Source organism: Lissotriton helveticus, chromosome 1_2 (genome assembly GCF_964261635.1).
Source record: "Lissotriton helveticus chromosome 1_2, aLisHel1.1, whole genome shotgun sequence".
Taxonomy (NCBI): domain Eukaryota; kingdom Metazoa; phylum Chordata; class Amphibia; order Caudata; family Salamandridae; genus Lissotriton; species Lissotriton helveticus.
In genome coordinates, this window is record NC_136058.1 from 336096078 (window position 1) to 336110856 (window position 14779).

Below are 14779 nucleotides of genomic sequence, written 5' to 3' on the forward strand. Positions count from 1 at the left end.
AGATAAACTTCTTGATCATCTTTGAAACATCTGTATGTGTATGGAAGCGACCAGACCTCATGAACAAAAGCACTACCTAAAGGTTCATAAAGACCTATTGGTATATATTTCATACAATTTGAAAACTTATATAAAGCAAAAGGCAGCGTTATTAAACCGTGGATAAGGCATGTTGCCAAAAAACCCGCAATCCTCTGCTGATGATGTCACTGAGCATGTCATGAATGATGTAATATGTGACATCATCAGTAGTGGATTATGGGTAATAGTATCTCTAGTTTACTCCCCTATAGCTGTCTTTCTTTTAACATAAGTGTGTGTTTCCTTCCCTTATACTTACTGTTTTTGGTTCGCTTCCAGTTCGCGTACCAGCGAGCGAACTAGGAAGCGAACTAAGAGAAATAGAGGTTGGCACAGTTCCAAATATTGTACCAATTTTTTAATAACGGGGAGGTAGTTCTGAAAAGAACTTTTTTTTTTATTTTTCTGAACATTTTTTTACTGTTTTTGAATTTTTCGGAACAGTTTTATATTTTTTTGGGTTTTTCTTGAAGGGGGCAATGAAAACGATTCATTGTAAAGGGCTCAACAGGAGCAACAAAACAAAAAAAAGAAGTATTTATTATTTTGGGCGTTTCGGACAAACTTGCATATGATAGTCAATAGCTCTGTTGATCAGAGTGATGCTTCTTTCTCCGTAGGAAATGAATCCATCGCAAAATACGCAGGTGTGTTTTACTTCACCAAATCTCATTTGTATATTTGGCACCATCTCCCTGCCCTCTGGTCCCGTTACTTCCGGTACAACAGATCTTCTGGCCATAATAGGGAGATTATCTAGGTCGTTCCGAAACTGTGCAGCACTGTAGTTGTTAGGATGCCACCTAGTCATATGGCGATGCATTGTGTAGTTTCCGAAACTGTATTTTTTGTCGGTCCCTCTGGACAGTCTATCTTGACATATAAGGCAAGTTACGTATCTTGCATTTACTTTTTTCTGACCTTTGGGAATTTTAAAAAATTGCCAAATGAAGTTTTCTTTCCGGTGAGACGTCTTGGGCTGCTCAGGCAAAAACTGCCTCTCTTCGTGCTCGTCCTCCTGTTCCTCTTCTTCTTCTTCTTGTTGAATTACAACTTGAGCAGGTGGTCCACTCTTCCTTGGATGTGGTGGAGGTGGTGGGGAAGCACCAGCTGAAGCTACTAAAGAAGCCATTGCTCAGTGATCACAAAGGGTCTTTCTCTCACAATGATGAAAGTCAGAGTGAGGAAAGAAGGAGGGATTTTCATCATTTGGGAAAAACAAGAGTTCTCAACCAATCAAAAGTGTTCATTTTAGATTATATGACCTAGTCTTACATCATTAGGAAACCAAAAGTGAAATGAACCAATGAAAAGTGTTATTACCAAGTCACATGACTTGCTGTGTTTACGTTAAGCGCTTTGCAGGGCCTCCCGGTTTGCTTCCAGAAACCTGCGCTTTGCGACTCGCTTCGCGTACCAGTTCGCTAACGTAGCACGTCATATGACGTATCACGCGACAACGTGAAACGTCATGCGGACGGGAGGCGTCACGATGTTGTTTTCTAACGCGGCACTTGCGGTAAAGAAACGTTTACCGGCTCGCGGTCTATTTCGCGGCATCAAGGTCAGCTAACGGGAAGCTTCCCGATTCGCGAAGCGGGAACGAAGAAAAAAAAATATTTTAAAAAAAAATTATTCATAAACATATAAAATATATTTTTGGATTTAAAGAAGAATACATTTTACAGCTACAGATATTAGCTGTTAAAAAACCAATGAAATTCACAGAAAAAACCATAGGTTATAGACCATATATAGTTAGGAATTAGCATTTACAAAACCTTGAAAATTCACTGAAAAAACCATAGGTTATAGACCATATATAGTTAGGAAATAGCATTTAGAAAACCTTATTTTACTCACACAAAACCATTGAAATTCCATATATAGTTAGTTGCACTAACTATATATCGCGCACCTGCAATCCACTGCTGATGATGTCACATATTACATCATTCATGACATGGTCAGTGACATCACTGATGACATCACTGATGACATCTCAAATGACATCACTGATGACATCACTGATGACAACATCCAGTGACTGTATGCTTCTGTAAAGTTAAAATATGTCTTACATATTGAAGAATGAGTGGATGTATAAGTGTCTGGATGAAGGATTTAGTAGGTGCATGACTGACTGTATAAGTGAGTGATTAAATGTGTCTCACTGAGTGCATGGGTTAGTGACTAAACTGTTTTAAATTGTGCATCATTGTGTCTGTTGTTTTGTAATCTGATGCATGTGTTGATCATTAGCTATATGACTAACTATATGGGTTATTGATTAGTTGCCCAAGTATTTGTATGGGAGACTGAGTGTGTGTGTGGGTGTCTGGGAGGTGTATGACTCTGTGCATAGATGTGTGAGCAGTTGATTCACTAGATGTATGGGTTCAAAAGTGCATGTGGAAACATCTGTATGGGCGGTTGACTGTGTGCATGAGTGTATTGGTGAGTGAATGGATATCTCAGTGCTACATGTCAAAGTAAGTACATATGTAAAACACAGTACATGTGATAGTTGACATATATAAATAACTGTGCATAAGAGCCAGTGAATGTGTGAGTGGCTGTATGGATTATTGTGAACTTGTATCAGGGATTGTATAACAGAGTAAATATGTGTTATTATATGTTCCAATAAGTAAGGTGTGTATAACTATATAGTTGAGGAAATCGAGGTGTGATTGATTCTTTGCAAGACTGACTAGGTGTGTGAGTAACTCCATGGATGAGTGACAGTCTGTGAGTGTCTGTTTACACTGAGTGTATCTAAGGTTATATTAGAGTCTGAAGAGGTTCATTGTATCATCACATGAATGATGTCATCAGTGATGTGATCAGTAATGTCAAATGAGATGTCATCAGTGATGTCATCAGTGATGTCATTTGAGATGTCATCAGTGATGTCATCAGTGATGTCACTGACCATGTCATGAATGATGTAATATGTGACATCATCAGCAGTGGATTGCAGGTGCGCGATATATAGTTAGTGCAACTAACTATATATGGAATTTCAATGGTTTTGTGTGAGTAAAATAAGGTTTTCTAAATGCTATTTCCTAACTATATATGGTCTATAACCTATGGTTTTTTCAGTGAATATATATATATATATATATATATATATATATATATTCTAAGGTATATTGAAGAATGAATGTGTGTATAAGTGTCTGAATAGATGATTTAGTAGGTGCTTGACTGACTGTATAAGTGAGTGATTAATCGTGTCTTACTGAATGCATGGGTTAGTGACTAAACTGGGTGAATGTCTGTATCAGTCTGTTAGTTGGTGTGTAAGTGTCTGCTTGGGTTGGTGAGCAGCTACATGAGTGTCTATATGCGTTATTGATTGGTTGTCTGAGTATCTGTATGGGTGCCTGAGTCTCTGTGTGGATGTAAGGGGGTATGTGAATCTGTGCATAGATGTGTGAGTGGGTGATTCACTAGGTGTATGGGTTCAAGAGTGCACCTGTGAAGGGCTGTATGGGTAGGTGAGTGTGTGTATGGGTGTGTTGGTAAGTGAATGGATGTCTCAGTGGAACATATGTGAGTAACTACATATGTGAAAAGCAATATATGTGAGTGTGGGAGTATATAAATGACTATATGTGAGAGAGAGTGAATGAGAGAGTGGTTGTATGGATCAGTGTGTGCCAGTGTCAGTGATTGTAGAAGAGAGTAAGTATGTGTTAGTATCTGTATGAAAAGTGAGATTGTGTGTATAACTGCAGAGGTGAGTAAATGGGAGTGTTATTGATTCTTTGCATGACTGACTAGGTGCATGAATAACTCTATGGATGAGTGATAATGTGTGAGTGTCTGTATAGGTGTATGAGTGAAAATGATAGTTCTGTATTGATAAGTGACTGCATGTATGAGTGACTGTATGGGTGAATGAGTGGACGTGTGTGTAGACCTCGGAATCAGTGAGTGGATATGTAGCAACTGGTATTGGTGTGGCTATGGTTTCGAAAATGGTAGTCTGTATTTTAGAGTGGGTGTATCAAAGGTTATATTTGGGTGTGAGGAGGTGCATCAAATTATCATGTGGATGATGTCATCAGTGCTGTCATTTCAGATGTCATCAGTGATGTCACTGACCATGTCATGAGTGATGCAATATGTGACATCATCAGCAGTGCATTGTGGGGGCACAGGTTAGAGTTAGCTCAACTAACTATAACGGCCAAATTTCTCTGGTTTTGTACGAGTGAACTGTCCAACTAACTATAATGTCCCTGAAACCTATGGTTTTTTTGTGAATTTCTATGTTTTTTTAAATGCAAATTTCTAACTATAACGTACCTTAAACCTATGTTTTTTTCAGTGAATTTTCAAACGTTTTTTAAAATGATAATTTCTAACTATAACGTCCTTGAAACCTATGGTTTTTTCAGTGAATTTCAAAGGTTTTTTACATGCTAATGTCTAACTATTCCTACAGAGGTAGGACATGTGCAGAAAGAGGAAGAAACACACAGAAAGAAGCAAGAGAAATGCAGAAAGACGCAACAGAAGTCCAGAAAAACAAAGAAAGGAGCAGAAAGAAGCAAGAGATATGCACAAAGAACCAACAGAGAAAGAGGCCTTGTTGCAAAGTCATCCTGTGCCCACAACATTTTGCTGACTGGTACTGGTGGTAACTGACTCTGGCTAACCAGGGCCAAAGCCAGTGCTATCCTGAAAGACACTTAGAATTCAGTGAAAACACCTATGTACACTAGGGTACACTATGGGATGGGGTACCCCTGTGATTGGCATGACCTCCCCTATTAGGCCCTGGTACATAACAGGGCAGGGGGATTAACATTACCTCTAAGTCAGAGATGCAGAAAGAGGCAAGAGAAGTGAAGAAAGAAGCAACAAAGGTGCTGAAACAGGCAAGAGAGGTACAGAAACAGGCAAGAAATGTGCAGAAAGAGGGAACAGGGGTGCAAAAAGAGGCGAGAGGGATACAGAAAAGTGTAACAGAGGTACAGAAAGAATGTGTGCTTAACATTTCAAAAGTAATGTTACTGACTACCACACTTTATTTGAAGTCAAATTGCCCATAACATGACTGTTCAGTTCACTCCTAACCCCTCCACTTAGGGGATGTTTTACAGTTCAGGTTGGCCTGTTTAGTATTTGAATAGGAGTGATATCGCTGTATTTCAATCTAGACTCATGCCCTACCTTATCTTGAAGTTACATTTCCCACCAATGAGAAACCAAAGGAGATACAATTTTTGGTAGTTATTGCATGTCTAATGCAAGATTAATTGCCATATTATGAGAGCCAATGCAATAATCCTGCACAAATTACTCATTTTTGGCCAACGTGAGGCTTGAACCCACAACCTTGAGATTAAGAGTCTCATGCTCCACCGACTGAGCTAGCCGGGCTCCCTCTTTAAAGTAGTATGCAGACTAATAATTTTTTATTAAGAAAACCAGTTCCTGTATATTCCTCAACTCTTGTTTTTCAAGGAACTTATCATTTATAGATCCCTCAGTGGACAGAGTGTCAAGTAAAATGAGACAAAATTGAAATGGAAGTTGTGGAAATGTCATTGTGAGATTGCATAAGAACTCAAATTGCTCTCACAAGCTAACGAATACCTAAACCCTTTTGATAAAACCCCTTTAGTTGTTATGATGTGACCATATATGAAAGCCATCTGTGATTTATCTGTTCTTCCTATGCAACAAGCTTGGCAATGACAAGTTAAAAATAAAATTTATGTGCATTTTAGAATGGAGAATGCGGGCATCGATCCCGCTACCTCTCGCATGCTAAGCGAGCGCTCTACCATTTGAGCTAATTCCCCTGTGTGCTCCCTCAGAACAACATTTCAAAAGTAATGTTAATGCCTACCACACTTTATTTGACGTCAAATTGCCCATTACATGAGTGTTCAGTTCACTCCTAACTGATGCCTTACCTCCACTTAGGGGATGTTTTACAGTTCAGGTTGGCCTGTTTAGTACTTGAATAGGAGTAATATCGCTGTATGTTAATCTAGACTAATGCCCTACCTAATCTTGAAGTTACATTTCCCACCAATGGGAAACCAAAGATATACAATTTTGGGGAGTTATTGCATGACATACCTTGAGCCGTGAGGTGAACGGCCAGCGGCAGGCTTCTGTTCCGCCGTGAGGGAAACGGCCAGCGGCAGCACGACCAGGCTCCCGGGGAACCACAACACCCAGGTGCCCCGGCGGCGGGTGTGACGTCGCACGAGCACCCGGAGGCGCCTAAAAGCACGGAGCCCCCAGAGCTCCTTGGGGGACATACCTTGAGCCGTGAGGTGAACGGCCAGCGGCAGGCTTCTGTTCCGCCGTGAGGGAAACGGCCAGCGGCAGCACGACCAGGCTCCCGGGGAACCACAACACCCAGTTGCCCCGGCGGCGGGTGTGACGACGCACGAGCGCCCGGAGGAGCCTAAAAGCATGGAACGCCCCTCGCACCCGCGAGTCACGCGCGGAAGAAGCCCGGGACAAGGGCGGGACCGTCTGTGGCCGTCCGGGACAGGAGGAGGCAGGGCAGGGCCACGACCCTTGGCAGTTCGGTCTATGGTTTATAACTACTCGCAGTGAGTGTCTAATTACTCTTCTACCCATTTGTATACATTATTCACACCCATTGTGCAAATGGCAAAATTGCGCTCTGTGAAAGCCCCTGCTTTAACCGGGACTATGGACAATTACATGGTTAAAATGGTTACTAAGATAAACTCTGAACGCCGTCAAACGCTTAGTCGGATTAGCCCACCTGCTTCGCCCACAGCAGATCTTACTGCTTTAGACAATATTGACACTGTTAACGGAGACGAGAGTATGTCAGCTGTTCCTCCCCTTGTTTTGGACATCAACACCGCTTCTTCTTCGGCTTCTTCTTCGGTGGATATCCTTGATAGTAATGCCATATTGTCATCTTCTCCTACCGCTGCCCCGCCTTTGACTCGCCGCCCAGTTAGGGCCTGTAGAAGACTGATCACCAAGCGTGGGGGGCAACGCAAAAAGAAAACTGTAACCTCTCAGTCTGTTTGGGATGAGGTAACAAATAATAATAGTACTATGGGGGGTCAGGCAGCTGTGAATAATGATCAGATTCAGCTGCTCGTGGACACAATGACCGCTAAGATGGAGTTAATGATTGAACCCCTGATCGCGAAAGTTGACATGGTAACAAAAGAGGTCGCCAGATTAAGCAGTTTATTTTTTCCACCAGCTCAAGCTATCACTTAAAACATCGCAAATGCTAATCCGAGTGATCCTTCTGAGGGCGCTGGAACAAACAGGAAGGGGGTCGACTACAAATTAGACCAAGTCTCTAAAGAGGTTTCCAGGCTTGGGTGCCTCCTATCCACACATCTGTCACAGACTAAGCCGCCTCAGACCGTTGGACCTGAGATAACCACCACGTCAGTTGTCTCTGGTCCAAAAAGCGGCAAGGGGGGGTAAAGGCGCCTCGATGGGCCAATCTGCCACTTGCATGACCTCTGCTCAACCTCGACCAAGACCTGATACCATTGCTCCCACTCTACAGAAGGAAACAGCCGCTAGTAAAGCAGGCGAAAGTAGTTTGGGGAGGGCAACGGGGAGGAAAAAACCTGTAGTAAACTTACCCCCTGACTGTGCACCATACACAGTGGTTTTAACAAATGTCCCGCCAGTAGACCCTAACTCTTTTGAAGCACGAGATGAGCTGACCAGCTCACTGGGCAATAAAGTCATTGCATGGCTAAATAAATTCTGCGGGTTTCCCACCTCTTTTTGTAATGACATATTGTCAGTGCGCAGGGTTGACTGGATCGGCACCTCAAGAAAATTATGCAGAGGTGACTGTGTGATTGTAAATCTAAGACACCCGCAGCACGTTGCAACTGTTTTGTTGAGGGCCGCCTCTTTACCAGTTACTGAGGACAATATAAATGTGCGCCCGCTGGGGTATTTTTACAACCACCTGAACATGAACCTTACTCCGAATTCTTATGTTCGTCATCAAACCCCTGTTTACCCCTCAAATAGGCAGGTCTGTTTGCCTGGGATGCATCAAGATCATCAACCATCTGTGATTATGGACTCTTACTGCTATAACCCTTGCAGGCCCAACTTACAATCTCCCCCAGTTTTGTCTTTATTTAATCGGTTTGCCCCCCTTTCATCTTTAAGTGAAAATGATTGACTGTCTACAAATGAGGGTCCCTCAAACGAACATTGCCGGATAGCGACCTGGAACATTGCCGGTATTAGGGCCAAGGCAGGGATCGATGAATGGACGAAAATATTAAAGTCCTTTGATATCCTTGCATTACAGGAAACCTGGGACCTATCGAATAGTTTTTCCTTGGACGGTTATAAACATTTTTTTCTACCTGCTACTAGAGAAAGGGCAGGCAGACCAAGGGGGGGTTTGTTAACCCTGTTTAAAACGTCTCATAACGGGGTTCTAACTCAACACAACTCTGGTTCTAAGAATTGTTTGATCGTCGAATTCAATCCTCCTTCTTTTTCGACGATTTTTTTTATTAACTTTTATAATTCCAGTCCTAATGAGGACACTAGGCAGAACCTAGATATCATTGATTCCTTTTTGTCAGTCTACAGATAGGAGTAATATCGCTGTTTGTTAATCTAGACTAATGCCCTACCTAATCTTGAAATTACATTTCCCACCAATGGGAAACCAAAGATATACTATTTTGGGGAGTTATTGCATGTCTAATGCAAGATTAATTGCCATATTATGAGATCCAATGCAATAATCCTGCAAAAATTACTCGTTTTCGCCCAACGTGGGGCTCGAACCCACGACCCTGAGATTAAGAGTCTCATGCTCTACCGACTGAGCTAGCCGGGCTCCCTCTTTAAAGTAGTATGCAAACTGATCGTTTTTCATTAAGAAAACCAGTTCCTGGATATTCCTCAACTCTTGTTTTTCAAGGAACTTATCATTTATAGATCCCTCAGTGGACCATATATGAAAGCCATCTGTGATTTATCTGTTCTTACTATGCAACAAGCTTGGCAATGACAAGTTAAAAATAAAATGTATGTACATTTTAGAATGGAGAATGCGGGCATCGATCCCGCTACCTCTCGCATGCTAAGCGAGCGCTCTACCATTTGAGCTAATTCCCCTGTGTGCTCCCTCAGAATAACATTTCAAAAGTAATGTTAATGCCTACCACACTTTATTTGAAGTCAAATTGCCCATTACATGAGTGTTCAGTTCACTCCTAACTGATGCCTTACCTCCACTTAGGGGATGTTTTACAGTTCAGGTTGGCCTGTTTAGTACTTGAATAGGAGTAATATCGCTGTATGTTAATCTAGACTAATGCCCTACCTAATCTTGAAGTTACATTTCCCACCAATGGGAAACCAAAGATATACAATTTTGGGGAGTTATTGCATGTATAATGCAAGATTAATTGCCATATTATGAGAGCCAATGCAATAATCCTGCAAAAATTACTCGTTTTCGCCCAACGTGGGGCTCGAACCCACGACCCTGAGATTAAGAGTCTCATGCTCTACCGACTGAGCTAGCCGGGCTCCCTCTATAAAGTAGTATGCAAACTGATCGTTTTTCATTAAGAAAACCAGTTCCTGGATATTCCTCAACTCTTGTTTTTCAAGGAACTTATCATTTATAGATCCCTCAGTGGACAGAGTGTCAAGTAAAATGAGACAAAATTGAAATGGAAGTTGTGGAAATGTCATTTTGAGATTGCATAAGAACTCAAATTGCTCTCACAAGCTAACGAATACCTAAACCCTTTTGATAAAACCCCTTTAGTTGTTATGATGTGACCATATATGAAAGCCATCTGTGATTTATCTGTTCTTACTATGCAACAAGCTTGGCAATGACAAGTTAAAAATAAAATGTATGTACATTTTAGAATGGAGAATGCGGGCATCGATCCCGCTACCTCTCGCATGCTAAGCGAGCTCTCTACCATTTGAGCTAATTCCCCTGTGTGCTCCCTCAGAATAACATTTCAAAAGTAATGTTAATGCCTTCCACACTTTATTTGACGTCAAATTGCCCATTACATGAGTGTTCAGTTCACTCCTAACTGATGCCTTACCTCCACTTAGGGGATGTTTTACAGTTCAGGTTGGCCTGTTTAGTACTTGAATAGGAGTAATATCGCTGTATGTTAATCTAGACTAATGCCCTACCTAATCTTAAAGTTACATTTCCCACCAATGGGAAACCAAAGATATACAATTTTGGGGAGTTATTGCATGACATACCTTCAGCCGTGAGGTGAACGGCCAGCGGCAGGCTTCTGTTCCGCCGTGAGGGAAACGGCCAGCGGCAGCACGACCAGGCTCCCGGGGAACCACAACACCCAGGTGCCCCGGCGGCGGGTGTGACGTCGCACGAGTACCCGGAGGCGCCTAAAAGCACGGAGCCCCCAGAGCTCCTTGTGGGACATACCTTGAGCCGTGAGGTGAACGGCCAGCGGCAGGCTTCTGTTCCGCCGTGAGGGAAACGGCCAGCGGCAGCACGACCAGGCTCCCGGGGAACCACAACACCCAGGTGCCCCAGCGGCGGGTGTGACGACGCACGAGCGCCCGGAGGCGCCTAAAAGCACGAGCGCCCAGAGCTCCTTGGGGGACATACCTTGAGCCGTGAGGTGAACGGCCAGCGGCAGGCTTCTGTTCCGCCGTGAGGGAAACGGCCAGCGGCAGCACGACCAGGCTCCCGGGGAACCGCAACACCCAGTTGCCCCGGCGGCGGGTGTGACGACGCACGAGCGCCCGGAGGCGCCTAAAAGCACGGAACGCCCCTCGCACCCGCGAGTCGCGCGCGGAAGAAGCCCGGGACAAGGGCGGGACCGTCTGTGGCCGTCCGGGACAGGAGGAGGCAGGGCAGGGCCACGACCCTTGGCAGTTCGGTCTATGGTTTATAACTACTCGCAGTGAGTGTCTAATTACTCTTCTACCCATTTGTATACATTATTCACACCCATCGTGCAAATGGCAAAATTGCGCTCTGTGAAAGCCCCTGCTTTAACCGGGACTATGGACAATTACATGGTTAAAATGGTTACTAAGATAAACTCTGAACGCCGTCAATCGCTTAGTCGGATTAGCCCACCTGCTTCGCCCACAGCAGATCTTACTGCTTTAGACAATATTGACACTGTTAACGGAGACGAGAGTATGTCAGCTGTTCCTCCCCTTGTTTTGGACATCAACACCGCTTCTTCTTCGGCTTCTTCTTCGGTGGATATCCTTGATAGTAATGCCATATTGTCATCTTCTCCTACCGCTGCCCCGCCTTTGACTCGCCGCCCAGTTAGGGCCTGTAGAAGACTGATCACCAAGCGTGGGGGGCAACGCAAAAAGAAAACTGTAACCTCTCAGTCTGTTTGGGATGAGGTAACAAATAATAATAGTACTATGGGGGGTCAGGCAGCTGTGAATAATGATCAGATTCAGCTGCTCGTGGACACAATGACCGCTAAGATGGAGTTAATGATTGAACCCCTGCTCGCGAAAGTTGACATGGTAACAAAAGAGGTCGCCAGATTAAGCAGTTTATTTTTTCCACCAGCTCAAGCTATCACTGAAAACATCGCAAATGCTAATCCGAGTGATCCTTCTGAGGGCGCTGGAACAAACAGGAAGGGGGTCGACTACAAATTAGACCAAGTCTCTAAAGAGGTTTCCAGGCTTGGGTGCCTCCTATCCACACATCTGTCACAGACTAAGCCGCCTCAGACCGTTGGACCTGAGATAACCACCACGTCAGTTGTCTCTGGTCCAAAAAGCGGCAAGGGGGGTAAAGGCGCCTCGATGGGCCAATCTGCCACTTGCATGACCTCTGCTCAACCTCGACCAAGACCTGATACCATTGCTCCCACTCTACAGAAGGAAACAGCCGCTAGTAAAGCAGGCGAAAGTAGTTTGGGGAGGGCAACGGGGAGGAAAAAACCTGTCGTAAACTTACCCCCTGACTGTGCACCATACACAGTGGTTTTAACAAATGTCCCGCCAGTAGACCCTAACTCTTTTGAAGCACGAGATGAGCTGACCAGCTCACTGGGCAATAAAGTCATTGCATGGCTAAATAAATTCTGCAGGTTTCCCACCTCTTTTTGTAATGACATATTGTCAGTGCGCAGGGTTGACTGGATCGGCACCTCAAGAAAATTATGCAGAGGTGACTGTGTGATTGTAAATCTAAGACACCCGCAGCACGTCGCAACTGTTTTGTTGAGGGCCGCCTCTTTACCAGTTACTGAGGACAATATAAATGTGCGCCCGCTGGGGTATTTTTACAACCACCTGAACATGAATCTTACTCCGAATTCTTATGTTCGTCATCAAACCCCTGTTTACCCCTCAAATAGGCAGGTCTGTTTGCCTGGGATGCATCAAGATCATCAACCATCTGTGATTATGGACTCTTACTGCTATAACCCTTGCAGGCCCAACTTACAATCTCCCCCAGTTTTGTCTTTATTTAATCGGTTTGCCCCCATTTCATCTTTAAGTGAAAATGATTGACTGTCTACAAATGAGGGTCCCTCAAACGAACATTGCCGGATAGCGACCTGGAACATTGCCGGTATTAGGGCCAAGGCAGGGATCGATGAATGGACGAAAATATTAAAGTCCTTTGATATCCTTGCATTACAGGAAACCTGGGACCTATCGAATAGTTTTTCCTTGGACGGTTATAAACATTTTTTTCTATCTGCTACTAGAGAAAGGGCAGGCAGACCAAGGGGGGGTTTGTTAACCCTGTTTAAAAAACGTCTCTTACCGGGGTTCTAACTCAACACAACTCTGGTTCTAAGAATTGTTTGATCGTCGAATTCAATCCTCCTTCTTTTTCGACGATTTTGTTTATTAACTTTTATAATTCCAGTCCTAATGAGGACACTAGGCAGAACCTAGATATCATTGATTCCTTTTTGTCAGTCTACAGATAGGAGTAATATCGCTGTTTGTTAATCTAGACTAATGCCCTACCTAATCTTGAAGTTACATTTCCCACCAATGGGAAACCAAAGATATACTATTTTGGGGAGTTATTGCATGTCTAATGCAAGATTAATTGCCATATTATGAGAGCCAATGCAATAATCCTGCAAAAATTACTCGTTTTCGCCGAACGTGGGGCTCGAACCCACGACCCTGAGATTAAGAGTCTCATGCTCTACCGACTGAGCTAGCCGGGCTCCCTCTTTAAAGTAGTATGCAAACTGATCGTTTTTCATTAAGAAAACCAGTTCCTGGATATTCCTCAACTCTTGTTTTTCAAGGAACTTATCATTTATAGATCCCTCAGTGGACAGAGTGTCAAGTAAAATGAGACAAAATTGAAATGGAAGTTGTGGAAATGTCATTGTGAGATTGCATAAGAACTCAAATTGCTCTCACAAGCTAACGAATACCTAAACCCTTTTGATAAAATCTCATTAGTTGTTATGATGTGACCATATATGAAAGCCATCTGTGATTTTTCTGTTCTTACTATGCAACAAGCTTGGCAATGACAAGTTAAAAATAAAATGTATGTACATTTTAGAATGGAGAATGCGGGCATAAATCCCGCTACCTCTCGCATGCTAAGTGAGCGCTCTACCATTTGAGCTAATTCCCCTGTGTGCTCACTCAGAATTACATTTCAAAAGTAATGTTAATGCCTACAACACTTTATTTGAAGTCAAATTGCCCATTACATGAGTGTTCAGTTCACTCCTAACTGATGCCTTACCTCCACTTAGGGGATGTTTTACAGTTCAGGTTGGCCTGTTTAGTACTTGAATAGGAGTAATATCGCTGTATGTTAATCTAGACTAATGCCATACCTAATCTTGAAGTTACATTTCCCACCAATGGGAAACCAAAGATATACAATTTTGGGGAGTTATTGCATGTATAATGCAAGATTAATTGCCATATTATGAGAGCCAATGCAATAATCCTGCAAAAATTACTTGTTGTCGCCCAACGTGGGGCCCCACGACCCTGAGATTAAGAGTCTCATGCTCTACCAAGTGAGCTAGCCGGGCTCCCTCTATAAAGTAGTATGCAAACTGATCGTTTTTCATTAAGAAAACCAGTTCCTGGATATTCCTCAACTCTTGTTTTTCAAGGAACTTATCATTTATAGATCCCTCAGTGGACAGAGTGTCAAGTAAAATGAGACAAAATTGAAATGGAAGTTGTGGAAATGTCATTGTGAGATTGCATAAGAACTCAAATTGCTCTCACAAGCTAACGAATACCTAAACCCTTTTGATAAAATCTCATTAGTTGTTATGATGTGACCATATATGAAAGCCATCTGTGATTTTTCTGTTCTTACTATGCAACAAGCTTGGCAATGACAAGTTAAAAATAAAATGTATGTACATTTTAGAATGGAGAATGCGGGCATAAATCCCGCTACCTCTCGCATGCTAAGCGAGCGCTCTACCATTTGAGCTAATTCCCCTGTGGGCTCCCTCAGAATAACATTTCAAAAGTAATGTTAATGCCTACCACACTTTATTTGACGTCAAATTGCCCATTACATGAGTGTTCAGTTCACTCCTAACTGATGCCTTACCTCCACTTAGGGGATGTTTTACAGTTCAGGTTGGCCTGTTTAGTACTTGAATAGGAGTAATATCGCTGTATGTTAATCTAGACTAATGCCCTACCTAATCTTGAAGTTACA

At 43.0% G+C, this 14779-nt stretch overlaps 5 non-coding genes across 5 annotated transcripts; all 5 read right to left on the reverse strand.

Annotated features, from left to right (window-relative positions):
- Positions 1 to 5833: 5833 nt before the first annotated feature.
- TRNAA-AGC (transfer RNA alanine (anticodon AGC)) lies at positions 5834 to 5906 on the reverse strand. Its single transcript has one exon. It is a non-coding gene; the product is annotated as a tRNA-Ala (tRNA).
- A 2965-nt stretch (positions 5907 to 8871) lies between these two features.
- Positions 8872 to 8944, reverse strand: TRNAK-CUU (transfer RNA lysine (anticodon CUU)). Its single transcript has one exon. It is a non-coding gene; the product is annotated as a tRNA-Lys (tRNA).
- A 208-nt stretch (positions 8945 to 9152) lies between these two features.
- TRNAA-AGC (transfer RNA alanine (anticodon AGC)) lies at positions 9153 to 9225 on the reverse strand. Its single transcript has one exon. It is a non-coding gene; the product is annotated as a tRNA-Ala (tRNA).
- Positions 9226 to 9569: 344 nt separating this feature from the next.
- On the reverse strand, positions 9570 to 9642 carry TRNAK-CUU (transfer RNA lysine (anticodon CUU)). Its single transcript has one exon. It is a non-coding gene; the product is annotated as a tRNA-Lys (tRNA).
- Positions 9643 to 13219: 3577 nt separating this feature from the next.
- Positions 13220 to 13292, reverse strand: TRNAK-CUU (transfer RNA lysine (anticodon CUU)). The gene has a single exon. It is a non-coding gene; the product is annotated as a tRNA-Lys (tRNA).
- Positions 13293 to 14779: the final 1487 nt, after the last annotated feature.